The following is an 18,718-nucleotide window of genomic DNA, read 5'->3' as shown; positions in this document are numbered from 1 at the left end:
GTTGTGTCTCTGCCAGGCTTTGGTATCAGGATGATGTTGGCCTCATAAAATGAGTTAGGGAGGATTCCCTCTTTTTCTATTGATTGGAATAGTTTCAGAAGGAATGGTACCAGCTCCTCCTTGTACCTCTGGTAGAATTCAGCTGTGAATCCATCTGGTCCTGGACTTTTTTTGGTGGGTAGGCTATTAATTATTGCCTCAATTTCAGAGCCTGCTATTGGTCTATTCAGGGATTCAACTTCTTCCTGGTTTAGTCTAGGAAGAGTGTAAGTGTCCAGGAAATTATCCATTTCTTCTAAATTTTCTAGTTGATTTGCGTAAAGGTGTTTATAGTATTCTCTGATGGTAGTTTGTATTTCTGTGGGGTCGGTGGTGATACCCCCTTTATCATTTTTTATTGCGTCTATTTGATTCCTCTCTCTTTTCTTCTTTATTAGTCTTGCTAGCAGTCTGTCAATTTTGTTGATCTTTTCAAAAAACCAACTCCTGGATTCATTGATTTTTTGGAGGGTTTTTTGTGTCTCTATCTCCTTCAGTTCGGCTCTGTTCTTAGTTATTTCTTGCCTTCTGCTAGCTTTTGAATGTGTTTGCTCTTGCCTCTCTAGTTCTTTTAATTGTGATGTTAGAGTGTCCATTTTAGATCTTTCCTGCTTTCTGTTGTGGGCATTTAGTGCTATAAATTTCCCTCTACACACTGCTTTAAATGTGTCCCAGAGATTCTGGTATGTTGTATCTTTGTTCTCATTGGTTTCAAAGAACATCTTTATTTCTGCCTTCATTTCATTATGTACCCAGTAATCATTCAGGAGCAGGTTGTTCAGTTACCATGTAGTTGAGCGGTTTTGATTGAGTTTCTTAGTCCTGAGTTCTAGTTTGATTGCACTGTGGTTTGAGAGACAGTTTGTTATAATTTCTGTTCTTGTACATTTGCTGTGAAGTGCTTTACTTCCAATTATGTGGTCAATTTTGGAATAAGTGCGATGTGGTGCTGAAAAGAATGTATATTGTGTTGATTTGGGGTGGAGAGTTCTATAGATGTCTATTAGGTCCGCTTGGTGCAGAGATGAGTTCAATTCCTGGATATCCTTGTTAACTTTCTGTCTCGTTGATCTGTCTAATGTTGACAGTGGAGTGTTGAAATCTCCCATTATTATTGTATGGGAGTCTAAGTCTCTTTGTAAGTCTCTAAGGACTTGCTTTATGAATCTGGGTGCTCCTGTATTGGGTGCATATATATTTAGGAGAGTTAGCTCTTCCTGTTGAATTGATCCCTTTACCATTATGTAATGGCCTTCTTTGTCTCTTTTGATCTTTGATGGTTTAAAGTCTGTTTTATCAGAGACTAGGATTGCAACCCCTGCTTTTTCTTGTTCTCCATTTGCTTGGTAGATCTTCCTCCATCCCTTTATTTTGAGCCTATGTATGTCTCTGCATGTGAGATGGATCTCCTGAATACAGCAGACTGATGGGTCTTGACTCTTTATCCAGTTTGCCAGTCTGTGTCTTTTAATTGGAGCATTTAGTCCATTTACATTTAAGGTTAATATTGTTATGTGTGAACTTGATCCTGTCATTATGATATTAACTGGTTATTTTGCTCGTTAGTTGATACTTTTCTTCCTAGCCTCGATGGTCTTTACATTTTGTGGTGTTTTTGCAATGGCTGGTACCGGTTGTTCATTTCCATGTTTAGGACTTCCTTCAGGGTCTCTTGTAAGGCAGGCCTGGTAGTGACAAATCTCTAAGCATTTGCTTATCTGTTAAAGATTTTATTTCTCCTTCACTTATGAAACTTAGTTTGGCTGGATATGAAATTCTGGGTTTAAAATTATTTTCTTTAAGAATGTTGAATATTGGCCCCACTCTCTTCTGGCTTGTAGAGTTTCTGCCGAGAGATCTGCTGTTAGTCTGATGGGCTTCCCTTTGTGTGTAACCCAACCTTTCTCTCTGGCTGCCCTTAAGATTCTTTCCTTCATTTCAACTTTGGTGAATCTGGCAATTATGTGTCTTGGAGTTGCTCTTCTGGAGGAGTATCTTTGTTGCGTTCTCTGTATTTCCTGAATTTTAATGTTGGCCTGCCCTACTAGGTTGGGGAAGTTCTCCTGGATGATATCCTGAAGAGTGTTTTCCAACTTGGTTCCATTTTCTCCCTCACTTTCAGGCACCCCAATCAGACATAGATTTGGTCTTTTTACATAATCCCATACTTGTTGCAGGCTTTGTTCGTTTCTTTTTCTTCTTTTTTCTTTTGGTTTCTCTTCTCGCTTCATTTTATTCATTTGATCCTCAATCGCTGATACTCTTTCTTCCAGTTGATCGAGTCGGTTACTGAAGCTTGTGCATCTTCACGTATTTCTCGTGTCATGGTTTTCATCTCTGTCATTTTGTTTATGACCTTCTCTGCATTAATTAGTCTAGCTGTCAATTCTTCCACTCTTTTTTCAAGATTTTTAGTTTCTTTGCGCTGGGTACGTAATTCCGCCTTTAGCTCTGAGAAGTTTGATCGACTGAAGCCTTCTTCTCTCATCTCGTCAAAGTCATTCTCTGACCAGCTTTGATCCATTGCTGGCTGCGCTCCTTTGTGGGGGGAGATGCGCTCTTATTTTTTGAATTTCCAGCTTTTCTGCCCTGCTTTTTCCCCATCTTTGTGGTTTTATCTACCTCTGGTCTTTGATGGTGGTGACGTACTGATGGGGTTTTGGTATAGGTGTCCTTCCTGTTTGTTAGTTTTCCTTCTAACAGTCAGGACCCTCAGCTGTAGGTCTGTTGGAGATTGCTTGAGGTCCACTCCAGACCCTGTTTGCCTGGGTATCAGCAGCAGAGGTTGCCGAAGATAGAATATTGCTGAAGAGCGAGTGTACCTGTCTGATTCTTACTTTGGAAGCTTCCTCTCAGGGGTGTACTCCACCCTGTGAGGTGTGGGGTGTCAGACTGCCCCTAGTGGGGGATGTCTCCCAGTTAGGCTACTCGGGGGTCAGCGACCCACTTGAGCAGGCAGTCTGTCCCTTCTCAGATCTCAACCTCTGTGTTGGGAGATCCACTGCTCTCTTCAAAGCTGTCAGACAGAATCGTTTGCGTCTGCAGAGGTTCCTGCTGCTTTTGTTGTTGTTGTTGTTAACTGTGCCCTGTCCCCAGAGGTGGAGTCTACAGAGACAGTCAGGTTTCCTTGAGCTGCTGTGAGCTCCACCCAGTTCGAGCTTCCCAGCGGCTTTGTTTACCTACTTAAGCCTCAGCAATGGCGGGCGTCTCTCCCCCAGCCTTGCTGCTGCCTTGCGGATAGATCGCCGCAGACTGCTGTGTTAGCAATGAGGGAGGCTCCGTGGGCGTGGGACCCTCCCGGCCAGGTGTGGCATATATTCTCCTGGTGTGCCCATTTGCTTAAAGCACAGTATTGGGGTCGGAGTCACCTGATTTTCCAGGTATTGTGTGTCTCAGTTCCCCTGGCTAGGAAAAGGGATTCCCTTCCCCCTTGTGCTTCCCAGGTGAGGCGATGCCTTGCCCTGCTTCAGCTCTGGCTGGTCGGGCTGCAGCAGCTGACCAGCATCGATTGTCCGGCACTCTCTAGTGAGATGACCCCAGTACCTCAGTTGAAAATGCAGAAATCACCGGTCTTCTGTGTTGCTCGCACTGGAAGTTGGAGACTGGAGCTGTTCCTATTCGGCCATCTTGCTCCGCCGGCCCCCCAAATATACACTTTTAAATTTTCCATAGTAAATTCCAAGTATTTCTCTGATTTATGAGTGCTTTGGAGTTGGGAAGAATATCTTTTAGATATGTTAGTTTTATGCTTTGTGCAGCTCTTCCTAAACTATGACCCTTAAAACTATGCGTTATATGTCAAAGATAATTTAGAAAATACTTTTATAAACATTAACAGCAAATATGGCTTTGATTGTCTCATAGGAAATCTTTTGCACTTGTGTTAGCTTTCTGTAAATCTATCTGATGACATATTAATGCAAATTACATTGTCATGTTTTGTGACTTCTGCAGTTATTGTTCAGCTTTATCACAACTCACCAAGAATTTTTTCCCCGCTGTTTAAAATCACTAATGGATTTGCAGCTAACCTATGGCTTTAGTCTCTGGCAGTTGCCTTCAGTATCGCTTGTGTATGCATTGAGCTGATAAGTGCTGTGGTTCATTTTACTCTTGAGCAAACCAAGTTTAAGGGAAAAAAAAAAGAAGCAGGAGAGAAAAACAGATGAATAATTACCTTAGCCTGGGATAAAGGTGGTGAAAAATCACTTGATTGCTTTCTAATCCTTGGCAAGATATATTAAAATAAGACTTGGGAGGGGAGGGCCTGGCACCAGAAGGTAGAGGAGACAATAAGGGGTATACAAGGTAGTGGTCTTGTGCTCTTTATTATGACTTCCTTGGATTTCTCCAACCGTATTTTACTCTGTATTATCAGTTTGATAACATTATAATTAAAAAGTACATCTTGGTTTAATTATAGATCTCTTCCCACATCAGTGGCTATTCCTCAATATTCCCAGTGCCATCGTTTCACATTACATTTTAATTTGTAAGTTCATCAGGAAGAACAGTGTACCGTAGCATATAAAGGATTACTTGTCATGACTCAGTAGGCTAACAAAGCTTTTGTTGAAAAGGGAAGTCTAATGAAAAGAAAGATTCTACTTCTCTTAGTCCAATTATTAGCTCAGATATTTCATGGAAGAGAGAAATTCGAAATTTTTCTCACTGCACTGTGTAATATGCTTACTTAAAAACCTTGGTAAAAAAAAATATATATACTAATGCACATCTCCTGTAATGGGGAAAAACATTTGAAGATACAAAATATGCACAGAATCAAAAACAAACAGCTTTACTTTTCTAAATAAACTTTAAGAATTACTATTGCATGGGAGAAAAGTTTCAACATTAGTCTTTTTTTTTATTTTCAGGGAATGGAAATCACTGATAATCTTGGAAGAATTTAAACAAGATAATTAAACATACGTATTAGGGCATAATAATAAATTTCATGGTGATTTGGTTACTTTCATGTATTTAGATTATATGACTTCATAATTTGGGCTTATCTATCCAGATATGTTAAACCAAATATAAAATAAGTCAGTCAACATGTATCTATAAAGTACTGGAAGAATAGCAGTAGACAAATTCCGAGGAAGCAGATCTATCCAATCACAAAACAGTAGGATGACCTTTTGTTTCATGGGTTTCCTGAGTATTCAAAATACCATGCTGATTTCAAATTTCGACAACTTGTTATACACTGGAGTTTTATTATAATAACTCTGAGGACTTGACAGAATGTTATAATTAAGGAGATCCCACATCAACCTTTTGTTTCCTTCTTTTATTTTCCACATAAATAACTCGGAGTTATCTATACTCATTGCGGTAATATTTCCCCAGGGACGGCATGGTTAAGTCAAAGGATTACTGGGCAGGGAGTTCAAAGCTGACAGAGTCCAGTTTTATGTTTCTTAATGTATCACAACCTAGGGTTTCCTCATGTGTTAAATGTTTAGAAAATATTCTTTCCATTTTCCTCAGTTAATCAGTTGGTAACATACCTCAATTAGTCTATGATTCTCAATAATCATTTAAAGATGCAAATGTGTTCATTCCTCCAATCGATAGACTGTCAGTCAGTGAACAATCATGGCAATAGACATTGTGATTAGTAACTTTAAGGGGTTAGGAATTCTTAGAAATCTTAATCTCATTGGCATTTTAAATTATAATTTTAATTAGGACTTAAAGATACCTGTAAGACAGTATATCTTACGACATCCAGGGAGTGTTTACTGAGATACTTACCATGTTCATGCATACATATACACACTGTGTTGAGATAACTGTAGGATATTATGAAAATTCCTGGAAAAGAAAAATCATGTAACCACCAGGAGTCAAAGAATACTTCTGGAGAAAGGTATCAAAATTGATTCCAAAGGCCGGGCGCGGTGTCTCATGCCTGTAATCCCAGCACTTTGGGAGGCCGAGGTGGGTGGATCACGAGGTCAGGAGATTGAGACCATCCTGGCTACCAGTGAAACCCCATCTCTACTAAAAATACAAAAAAATAGCCAGGTGTGGTGGTGGGTGCGTGATAGTTAGTTCCAGCTACTCGGGAGGCTGAGGCAGAAGAATGGTGTGAACCCAGGAGACGGAGCTTGCGGTGAGCCGAGATCGTGCCACTGCACTCCAGCCTGGGAGACAGAGCAAGACTCCATCTCAAAAAATAAAATAATAATAATAATAATAAAAAGAAAATTGAATCCAGGCAAAAAATGTTAGTCAAAAGATAATAGAGGGAAGATGAGTCTTAGCCAAAGGGGTTGTGTAAAAACCTACGGAATAGAGAGAGAATAGTCTTTTGGAGAAATTTGTAAAGTTCATTAAGGCTAAACTCCAAAAGTTTCAGCATAATTTAGGGAAAGGAAACAAACACTTGTGGAGCGCCTACTGTATTTCAGTGTGCTTGGTGCTTCAGACTTGCTGTGTTACATGCTTTCACGTGCCTCCAAATAGCCACACCTGACACTTCAATTAGGCAACTGTACATTATTGGTCAATTAGATCTTACTGATATGATTAAATTTGACTAGATTTTCTTCTTCCAATGTCACCTTTGTCTTTCTTTTTTCCCCATTACATAGCATTTAACTTGAGCATTTTTGCATATTTTTATAGAATGTTTATACAGTCTTATATACTATAAAATTAAATTACTGAAATTTATTTTTAGAACAATGTTAAATATACAAAATATTGAGTTTATAGCAAGGAGTTCCCTCTTCCCATTGTCAGTTAAACCCATTGTTAACATCTTTAGTTTGATAAATTTGTTGCACCTGATGAACCACTGTTGCTGCTTTATAATTAGCTGAACTCAATAGCTTATATCTGGGCTTGTTCTTGGTCTTGTACATTCTATGAGTTTTGACTAGTACCTAATGTCCACCATGAAAGCAACACATAGAATAGTTTCACTTCCCTGAAAACCCCCTGTGCACCTCCTATTTGTTCCTCCCTCTCCACCCTCCTGGCCAACCCCTGGCCGTCACTGATCTTCATGCTGTATAGCTTTGCTTATTACAGAAAGTCATACACTTGGAATATACAGTGCACAGATTTTCTAGGCTGGCCTCTTTCACTCAGTCATTTGTTATTCAGGTTCCTCCATGCTTTTTCTTGGCTTGATAGTTCATATCATTTTGTCAGTGAATACTATTCCATGGATGTATCAGAGTTTGTTTATAAACTCCTCTTTTCATGGATGGTTTAGTTGCTTCCAGTTTGTGGGAATTGTGAATAAATCTGCTCTAAATATTAAGGGGCAGGTTCTTGTCAGGAGTTAAATTTTCTAATCATTCTGGTAAATACCTAGATGCGTGATGGCTAAATCATATCATCTCGCTTTGTAAGAAATCACCAAACTGTCTTCCAAAGTGACTGTGCCATTTGTGTATTATTATACTAGCAATTAATAAGAGTCCTTGTTATTCCGTGTTTGCTAACATTTGGTGGTAACTCTTTGTTACCAATGATAGATGATCAGCATCTTTTTATATGCATATTTGTCATCTATATATCTTCTTTGGTGAGATGTCTATTCAGATGCTTCGCCCATTTGAAAATTGGGTATTTTTTTTAATGGCCTTTATTTTTTATTTTTAAAATTTCAACCTTTATTTTAAATACAGGGGCACATATGCAGATTTGTTACATGGATATATTGCACTCAGGTAGTAAGCATAGTGCTCAGTGGTAGTTTTTTAAAGCATGCTACCCTCCCTCACTACCCCTCTTGGAATCTGCAGTGTCTGTTGTTCCCATGTTTATGTCGATGTGTGTTCAATGTTTAGGTCCCACTTATAAGTGAGAATACGCAATATTTGACTTTCTGGTCCTGTGTTAGCTCAGGATTATGACCTCTGGCTCCATCCATACTGCTCCAAAGAGCAAGATTTCCTTCCTTTTTATGGCTGCATATTATTCCATGGTGTATATGTACTTCTTAAAAAAAAAAAAAAAATCCAATCCACTGATGGACACCTAGGCTGATTCCATGTCTTTGCTATGATGAAGGATACAATGATTAACATATAAGTGTATGTGTCTTTTTGGCATAATGCCCTATTTTCCTTTGCGTATATACCCAGTAATGGGATTGTTGGGTTGAATGGTAACTCTGTTTTAAGTTTTTGAGAAACCTCCAAACTGCTTTCCCCATGTGACTGAACTGATTTACAGACTCATTTACATAGCTGGTAAGACTGTGGAAAAAAGGGAGCACTTATACCCTGTTGGTAGGAATGTAAATTGGTGTTCCCTTTTCTCCACAGTCTTACCAGCTGTTGTTTATTGACTTTTTAATAATAGCCATTCTGACTAGTGTAAGATGGTATCTTACTGTGGTTTTGATTTGCATTTCTCTGATGATTAATGCTGTTGAGTATTTTTTAAATATATTCCTTGGCTGCCTGTTTGTCTTTTGTGAAAAGTGTGTTCATGCATTTTGCCCGTTTTTAAAATAAAGTTATTTGGTTTTTGTTTGTTGCATTTGTTTAAGTTTCTTATACATCCTGGATATGAGACCTTTGTTGGATGCAGAACTTGTGAATATTTTCTCCCATTCCGTATGTTGTCTGTTTATTTTGTTGACAGTTTCTTTTGCTGTGCAGAAGCTGTTTAGTTTATTAGGTCCCACTTACCAGTTTTTGTTTTTGTTGTAATTGCTTTCAGAACTTATCCAAAATTTTTTGTCAAGGTCAATGTCTGGAAGGGTATTTCCTAGGTTTTCTTCTAAGATTTTTATAATTTGAGGTCTTACATTTAAATCGTTAATACATCTCGAGTTAATTTTTGTATATGGTGAAAGGCAAGGCCCTAATTTTATTCTTTTGCATATGGCTAGCAGTATCATTTATTGAATAGGGAGTCCTTTCCCCATTGCTTTTTTTTTGTCAGTCTTATCGAAGATCACATGGCTGTAGGTGGGAGGCTTTGAGTTTTCTATTCCATTCCACTGGTCTGTGTCTCTGTTTTTGTACCAGTATCATGCTGTTTCGGTTTCTGTAGCCTTATAGTATAGTTTGAAGTTGGGTAGTGTGATGCCCTGGCTTTGTTCTTTTTGCTTAGGATTGCTTTGACTATTGGGGTTCTTTACGGTTTCATATAAATTTTAGAATTTTTATTCTAATTTTGTGGAGAATGACGTTGGTAGTTTGTTAGGAATAACTCTGTACTCCCATACTTTGTGCCATAGCCTGGAGGCACCAGAACATGGCGTAGGTCAGGTTCCAGCTGTGTTAGGGGATATGATGTAATTCTGGGTCACCAGGAATGTGTGAACATAGAGCACTCAGGCTGGGTTGCAAAGGCTACACTGTGTACCTCTTCCTGCAGAGTGGCTATGTGTGGGCCCTAGGAGGGGCAGACACACAGCAGGACTTACAAAACAGACATGCCCTAGTCATGGGGAAGCCAGTCCTGCCCTCTCCTGACTTGGAGTTCAGCTAAGGACAATGACTCCTGGAATCGGGGAGTTCTAGGGGATGGGCATCTATGGGTACTCTCTGCTGGAGCTGCCCAGCACACAAACATTTCTGTGCTACAAACCACCTGAAGTCCTGTCTCTGCATTTTCCCCAGGTAGATCCCCCTTCCAGATCATGCATTCATGGAGGACACAGCTTACTCTGTAGATAGGATCCTAGGTCTCCACAGAGAGAGTGAGTTATCCCTTCGTTCCTATACTCACCCCTTTCCCAGGAGTCATTCAGGGCTGGGAACTAGCTCTAGCATTCCCTTATGCTGTGCAGGGTTCCCAACTTCCTTCCTTTTCAGCCTTGCCTTCAGTGTCGCCTCTCCATCCACCTCAGCTTTTTGTTTCCAAAGATCTGCCCATATTATGGTGGTTTAGTCAATAACTGGATCTCTCTCAATGGGAGTGGCACTTCCTTGCTGCATCTCTTCAGCCATCTTGTTTCCCCTCTCTACCATTGCCTTTCTTGAGGAATCACAGCTAGTGCTAGTCCTATTCTTGGAATATCCTCTTTGTCCATGCTTTTCTAGCATTTTCTTTCTGCTATTCACATGGCATTATAGACAGTGTCTCATGTATAAACCCATTTGGGGTAATTGTGTTGAAGAGTATGATGTTTTCATCTGATGGTACTCTAATTCTCTTTACAGAAATTTACAATTTATTCATTTTTCTGATTATAATGCATTTTTTTAAAAAGCCGTTAAAACCTTCTTTAATATTAGTATAGAATATCAGCATGTTTCCGGAATTATTTATTTAACTTTTTTGTTTTTGTGGTTGAGATAGAGTCTCAGTCTGCCGCCCCCACCACAGTGCAGCGATATGATTATGACTCACTGAAACCTTGACCTCCTGGGTCAAGCGATTCTCCCATCTCCAGCTCCTGAGTAGCTGGGACTACAGGCATGTGCCACCATAACTGGCTAAATTTTGTGTTTTCTTCTGTAAGGGCAGGATTTTTTCATGTTGCCCAGGCTGCTCTCAAACTCCTGGGCTCAAGTGATCCACCTACCTTGGCCTCCCAAATTGCTGAGATTACAAGCATTAGCCACCACACCCAGCTGGAATTATATATTTATCTTAAATAGTTGAATTTATTTTTGACAGCTAAACATTTAGGGGGGTGTGTGTGTGTGCATGCGCATGTATGTGCATACTTTTATTTCTGTTGTGGATGCTTTAGAGGAAAGTGGTACCAGATATTTATGAGATATTTTTATCCTCCAAAATAAGTATCGTGGACTTAGAATGTTTTTAAAAAGGTATTTCAATCACTTCATTTTACTGAAGAAGATCTGAGGATCAGAGGTAGGAGTGTTTCTAGTTTTTTACTTTCCAATGTTCTTATTATAATACATGTTAGCCATAACAATTAGCATATCTGTTTCAAAATGTGAAGTTGTACATGGCAAGCTATGTGTTTATAAAACAACTCTTCAGTGGTACCCAGACTGTCCTCACATGGATGTTTAATTTAAAAGGTGTTTTTAGTGAATGACTAGAAAATTGATCCCCTGAATTTATGCCTTTCAACCCAGAGGACAGGAGAAAGTATGTACTGACTGGAAAATGTGAGTGTAAAATTAGCTGGCTATTATCTAGTTAACGAACGGGCTTTGCTATCTGGTGTGCTATGAAGTGGAAGTGAGCAGTTGTTGGAAAAAGAATATAAATGGTGCTTTATGAGGCCATATTGATCTTCCTTTTGTTTTCAATTTAAGGTTTTGAAAAAAAGTAATTTTAAAGAAAAGGAAAAGTTTAGTAAAAGTCACTATCTTCATTTTAACATGTAATGGCTGATTAGGTTGTTAAACTAGCTTGTTTCTTTTTTTCTTGTTAGAAGGGAGTATTTTGGATTCAACACATGCAAAAGACCAACAAATAATAAATTACACTATGAATCATGTTGTTTATTTTTTCTTGCATCTATTCAATAGATGTTTTCTCAATGACTGTTGTGTGCCAGGCATTATGCTAGATGCTAGATGAGAAAAATCAAAAAGCAAAGTTTATTATGGCTGGGAGCTCATAAGTATAATGGAAGACATAGACCAGTAAATCAACAATTGCAGGAAAGGGTAATGGCACACGAGTTCAAGAGATATAAGAGCAATTAGGAACATATAACTAAGACAAGGATAAAGATGGAAAGTGGGATGGTATGAACTGAGTACTGAAAGAATTGGCCTAAGTAGGGTTTTAGACAGGAGGAGAAACAGGAAAAGGGTATTCCAAGAACAAGGAATAGAATCTAAACATTCAAAAATGAAAGAGAACATACATATTCAGTGGACAGCAAGTGGTTTAGTTTTATTCCAGCAGAACTTGGGTATGGCTAAATGTGGTAATGTAAGGCTGCTGAGCAAAGTAGGAGCCACTCACTTTGTAAACCCCTTACCAGAAAGTACTTACATTAACCTAGGTGATGAGAAGCTCTTTAAGAACTTTAGCGGGAGTGAAATAAAAAAATCTTGGGTTTTTGTTTGTTTGTTTGTTTGTTTTTGAGACAGAGTCTTGCTCTTTCACCCAGGCTGGAGGCAGTGGCCTGATCTCAGCTCACTGCAAGCTCTGCCTCCCAGGTTCACGCCGTTCTCCTGCCTCAGCCTCCTGAGTAGCTGGGACTACAGGTGCCCGCCACCATGCCCAGCATATATATATATATATATATGTAGTATGTATATAATATATAACAAAATGTTATATAATATATATTATATATTATAATATATATATATATATATATAAAATATTAGAGACGGGGTTTCACTGTGTTAGCCAGGATGGTCTCAGTCTCCTGACCTCATGATCTGCCTGCCTCCACCTCCCAAAGTGCTTTGATTACAGGCCTGAGCTACCACAACCAGCCAAGAATTTGCTTTTTAGTAATCTCCCTATAATAGAATGAAAGTAAATGGATGAAGATAAAATTAAAGGTGAGGCGATCAATTAGAAATTCTAGCCTCTGAATGCTACATGAATCTTCTATCTACTACCCTTCTCTCCAAAAGAAAGTTTAGGTGTAAAATCCTAGAAATACAGAAGTGAATTAATTATTTGATTGTAATTCTAATTATTTTATTCTATGATGAGGGAAATGAGGTCAAACAGGTTAAATAACTTGCCCAAAGCTAGAGAGATTCTGACTAAATCAGAATTTAGGACCCTGATCTCCTCCTTCTCAAAACTCATAGATAAAAATTCACAAGGAACCAGCCCTTCAGTTTCAGAGAAATATTTTAACTCAAGTATTAATGGTGATATGTCTGTGTTAGAAGTACAATAAAGCAAGTGACCTTCATGGATAAAATTCTCTGTGGTTAAAATTAAAAAGACAGAGGAAAATGGGATTCGATTACTAATGTAATTAGTTGATGATCTTGTGGGGTGACAGATACATAAACGCCTGTTACTGACTGATGATAATGGAGCATTCGACTCTCCAAACTGGTGCTCAAGTTTAACTCTCAGAAATAATGAGGAACTTACTTCCTTCATCTTGCCTCCTTTTCAGATGCTAATGCTGCATTTCAATAATAATGTACAAACCTAGGATAATGTCAGTGCTGCCATTACTCCACATTAATTCCATTATTTGTTTTCTGTTGCTGTAGCTTATGATTGTTTTGAAGATCAGGCATTTATGAGGTACTATCATGAATGAAACAGCGAAAGAATATAACGATTAACCCTTCTGCAGACTGCCAGGTTTACAATATGTTAAAACGGAGACAAAAGAAATATGTTCAGGCTATGACACACTGTAATGCTTAGCATTTACTTAGAATCTTTTTTAAAAAATAACTCCCTGAAGGCGTCTATGTGAATGCCTATATCACATTTAAAAGTATAATGGATCCTTCAAACTAAAGAGCTCAATGCCTGATGAATAGAACTAGTAGGCTAATATATAGAAAGAATGTTTTACAGGTACAGGTATTTATTCAGGCTGGTGGCCTTAGCTGGCTGTTGAACTTGGTAGTATTCACTATGAGATTAATAAGACAACTACAATTCCCAGTAAGGACAAGTGATTTCTTAAAGAACATAGGTTAATAAATGATGGAACCTGGTGCTTGAACCCTAGGACCCTGAGCCCTAATCATCACCCTATCCACTGTGTTAAAAGGAATTTGCACTTTCACCAGTGCACTATTGTTTAGGTAATAAACTACATCTTAAAATATGACTGTATGTAAATATGTATTAATATTCTCTGAGCCCCCAAAATTCTAAATGTAGGAAATTTGAGTTTTAGATAAAAAATCCTCTAGGAAGGTAAAAATGAAAGTCAAACTCCAAGTGTTTTAATGATCTTGAAGAGCCATATAGCACATGACGATTCAGCATTTCTAGCTATGGGGCACACTGTGACCTGGAAGTCTTGATTCCCGATATCCTTAGCATTGTCAGTATAACTCATTTTGAGCATTGTGACTTGAACGAGGCAGACCTTAGTGCAAAGACAGAGTAGATGTCCACTTACCTGCGTGAGTCCAGCCTATTTTTCATGTTTGTAGAATAGGAGAATTAGTGCTTCACTCCTCTGGAATAAAACATTGACATTGCCCATACAGGCAATACAATATTATGGTGGAAAGATAATTTAAAGATGCAGAATAAAGAAAACCACCACTCAGAGATAACCATTAAGAATAGTGGTTATCTTTTTTCCCCCCAAGATTTCTGTGGGTAGACTATACCAAAAGGGCCTTGCATCTGTCTGTTCACAGTTTATAAAAAGAATTGGACGTTGAAATGTTCCAGGCAGCCTGGTATCAGTCTTGCTTCAGCAGCATAAATTGGCAGTCATGACCAGGTACCTTTTACAATGCTTTCTTTATTTTTAAAAATATGAATTTGCTAAACTCTCACTTGGAGATCATGGTACAACAAGGCTTATGCTGTTTCATTCTAATATAGCAGCGTATGTACCTTATAGTAAGGGAATGGAGCAGAGGATGGAATACTCTTTGTTCTTTATGTCTTATGAGATATTCTATAATACCTCTTTTAGATAATTAAGGAAGATTATCTTTTGATCCTCCAAATGAGAAAGGAAAAGTTTTAATTGGATGTCGTCACTGTCAATCATCATGTATATATTAGAGAGAAGCAGTAGACTTCAAGAGTGAGGCCGTTACCACATTGTATTCACATATTATAACTGTGGGAAAAACATTTTTCTCCCTGGGCTTCCTAAGAGGATGGAGAACTCTGCCGAAAAACCCTTGTGAGGCACATAACCTTCTTTATTCTGAGTGTTTTACTCTGATTTATGAAAATAAACTATTCATTTGGGGGGATGACGAGGGAAAGGAGGTTGACAGTAAAGGGAACTCTTGATTTTCTTGCGTTAATATAGTTTAGCACAATTAGATCTTTTTATACCCTTATCTCTTCATCTAAAACTGTAAAATTCACTTAATATTCATATGCCATTATGTTATCTTTAAAAACATGGTTTACAAATAAAAGCACAATATTTCCCTATGTGCTATGGGAGTAATATAGTTTGTTTATTCTACGATAAGGCATTTAGTTTATTTCCTTTTTTAGAAAGAAGGGGACTAGCATAAATAGTACTGAAATAGATGATCAGAATGCAGCAATGTTTGTCAGCATATATGAATATATCCTTTTGAGAGTTTCCTAGAAGTGAAATAACTGAGTAAAAGGGAGCAAATGTTTTTTAAGACTTTGATGCATGCTTGTAAAGTCCTTTTCAATTTATAGTGCCACCAGCAATGAGTGAAGATGGCAGTTTTATCACACCTGCTCATTACTATCAAAACAACGTGAAAGACTTTCTATATGAAAAAAAAGATAATATTTACTTTATACAGGCAGATATCCTCAGAGACAGATATATACTAAGCTGTTCTCAGTAACTAAAGTATTTGTGATAGACTCTCTTCAGGTCAGTAGATTGCTTTAGAAGGCATTTGCAGAGCAGGAAAGGGAAGCTTGTGTCCACTAATGGACAACCCTTTGAAACCTAGGAATATCAAGAGAGCTTCAGTTATAAGAGCACATGAGAGATAAATGTTAAATGTAAAATGCAAGAACTGAGGATAAAATTTACCCCTGTCACATGTTTGTGTAAAGCTACACTCTAACTGGAAATTATCCGTTGTTTTAGTTTACTAGAACTGCCATAGAAAAGAACCACACCCTGGGTAGCTTAAAGAACAGAAATGTATGTTTTCATGATTTTGGAGGCTAAAAGTTCAAGACCAAGTTATCAGCAAAATTAATTTCTTTTGAGAGTCTTTCTCCTTGTCTTGTAGATGGCCGTCTTTGTGTCTTCATGTAGTCTGTCTTCTGAGTGTCTCTCACTGTGTTTTAACCTCCTCTTATTTAAGGATACCAGTCACATTGGATTAGGGCTCAAACTAATGGCATTATTGACCGTTTAAAATACCCTATCTCTAAATACACTTATATTCTAAGGTACTGGGGGTTAGGACTTCAACATAGAAATTTTACGGGACACAATTTAGCTCATAACACCAATATGTTGAAATTTCTAGTGTCTTATTAAAATGTAATGCAAATAAACAATGATGCTTACCTGTTTATTCACTAATTATTATGGCATCGTTACTGTCTTTTATGAGAGTAAGATATGTTTCACACTTATTCTGAATTTATTTTGAAGTCATTCTGTTTACAACACATCTGGTATTCAGTAAGCAGATACAAAGACATTAGATTTAATAATAATTTTATTTGATCTCTTACATTCCGTTTACATACTGGTATAGAGTACCTTTCTTTGGAATACAGAATGTCTATTGAAACATCACACATCAGGAGGGGAATATATGCTCTTGAAATTAGGTCGTATGTCAGTAGGGAAATTAAAATGAAGTTAAAAGTTCCTCCAGGATAGATTGAAAAAGGGTCATTTCACAGGCTTAACATTTAAATAAGGTGATGTGGAATACCTCTACTGCCTATCCTTATGATCTTCCGACAGCTTTATGACAGGGAAAAAATGATACAACTGAGAGAAGGGCTTCCATGATAAGCGCAACTTCTTATGCTTATAAACTTGTCATCTGTGACGTGGTTGGTTCCATTACAGTAACAAGATGGATATACTGAATTTTGACTACAAATGATATAAAATAATTATATACTTTACGATGTGAATTAGGTTTGGAAATATGTTTTTTAAATGCAGCTTATATATACATACACTTACTTATGAGTGTTAACTATGAGATAGCTTTAAAGAAATAGACAGTGATAAGAAATGATATAAAACATTGACTCTATGTGTATCTCTGGAAATTATATAGATAGGTAGTCAAATTTATTAGATACTAATAATAAAGATGAGAAAAAAACATAATCTTGAGCAATTTTACAACATTCAGAATTGGCATAAGGTACATAAATCATTGTGATGATCATTTAATTTGTTTTGGAGTAAAATAGTGATTCCACTGTGGTGAAGTAATAATTGTTGACTTCCATCTGCCTTTGTAAGAATACCTCTTATTTTAGTTAAAACATAGGAGAGATTTGTAGGTCTAATGATACTGCATTACTATGCATATTTGACCATTTCCGAGAAGGCTCTAAATATGGACCTCTCTTTTAAAGTACAATAACTGTAAAATAACAACAAAAACAAAAATTCCCTCACCTCCCACATTTCTCTTCTCATTTCATCAATATACTGCTTTAGCTCTAGAAATATATCTGAAATTAATGAAATGTTTTATGGAATTAATTTTTTCTCCAGATTTTTGACCTTTGCAGTGAATACACTTAGAAATAATCAACAAACAAACATGGCCCATTTTTTATGTTGTCAACCCCGCTAAACCAATATTAAGTAAACATTCATGTTTTACAGATTAAGTACTCTGAGCATTATGATAGGAGTGAGATATTTCAAAACAAGCACAATGAGAATAGTGGAAAATTTCGATTTGGATTACATTAAATGGTGAGAGTAATACTGTGTTCAAGGATTAGTTTTAGTTCAAGTCACAACATATTGCATCTTTATATAAGTAATACCAATATAAATGTATCTTAGTTTCGCTTGTGGTAGTTCGGTTGTTATTTTTGTGTAAATTTTAAAAAAGTAAGATTAAGCCACCGTATTTTTCTTAAAAATGACTTTGGTTGTTACTTGTTGAATTATGATGTAATATAAAATTTCTCTCATGCCAGTGAGAATGGCAATCATTAAAAAGTCAGGAAACAACAGATGCTGGAAAGTATTTGGAGAATTAAGAATGCTTTTACACTGTTGGTGCGAGTGTAAATTAGTTCAACCATTGTGAAAGACAGTGTGGCAATTCCTCAAGGATCTAGAACTAAAAATATCTTTTGACCCAGCAATTCAATTTCTGGATGTATACTCAAAATCATTCTACTGTAAAGGCACATGCACATGTATGTTTACTGCAGCACTGTTCCCAATAGCAAAGACTTGTAACCAACCCAAAGCCCATCAATGTTAGACTGGATAAAGAAAATGTGGCACATATACACCATGAAATACTATGCAGCCATGAAAAGAATGAGTTCATGTCCCTTGCAGGAACATGGATGAAGCTGGAAACCATCATTCTCAGAAAACTAACACAGGAACAGAAAACCACACACCACATGTTCTCACTCGTAAGTGGGAGTTGAACAATGAGAACATTGTTCTCACAGGGAGAGGAACATCACACACCAGGGGCTGTCGGGGCGTGGAGGGCTAGGGGAGGGGTAGCATTAGGATAAATACCTAATGTAGATGATGGGTTGATGGGTGTAGCAAACCACCATGACACACGTATACCTATGTAACAAACCTGCAAGTTCTGCACATGTGTATAAAAGGGCTTCTGGTTAAAACATAGTTTACAAAATATATTGTCCACTCTGTAAGCTTGACTTTTAGAACTTTTCTTATTAAGCTCATAGTTGTTTTATTTTTCTTCTTTTCTTTGTTGTTGTTACTTTGTTCATTTTCTCTTTTTGTTTTCTGAAGTCTTACTTCCTCTTAACATTAGCCTATATTAAAGTTAAATTAAACCAATCTTAAATAGTAAATATTACTCCTCCTTTCCTTCTTTCTGTAACTTATTCCCATCCTAGGGTGTATGTGCCTATCAGAAAAATCAGAATATGTAACCTTAATCTGATTATAATGCCCAGGCTATTCCTAATG

The sequence above is a fragment of the Trachypithecus francoisi genome, unplaced genomic scaffold, assembly GCF_009764315.1.
Source record: "Trachypithecus francoisi isolate TF-2019V2 unplaced genomic scaffold, Tfra_2.0 Lachesis_group16, whole genome shotgun sequence".
NCBI classification, from domain to species: domain Eukaryota; kingdom Metazoa; phylum Chordata; class Mammalia; order Primates; family Cercopithecidae; genus Trachypithecus; species Trachypithecus francoisi.
This window is presented reverse-complemented; position numbering follows the sequence as displayed.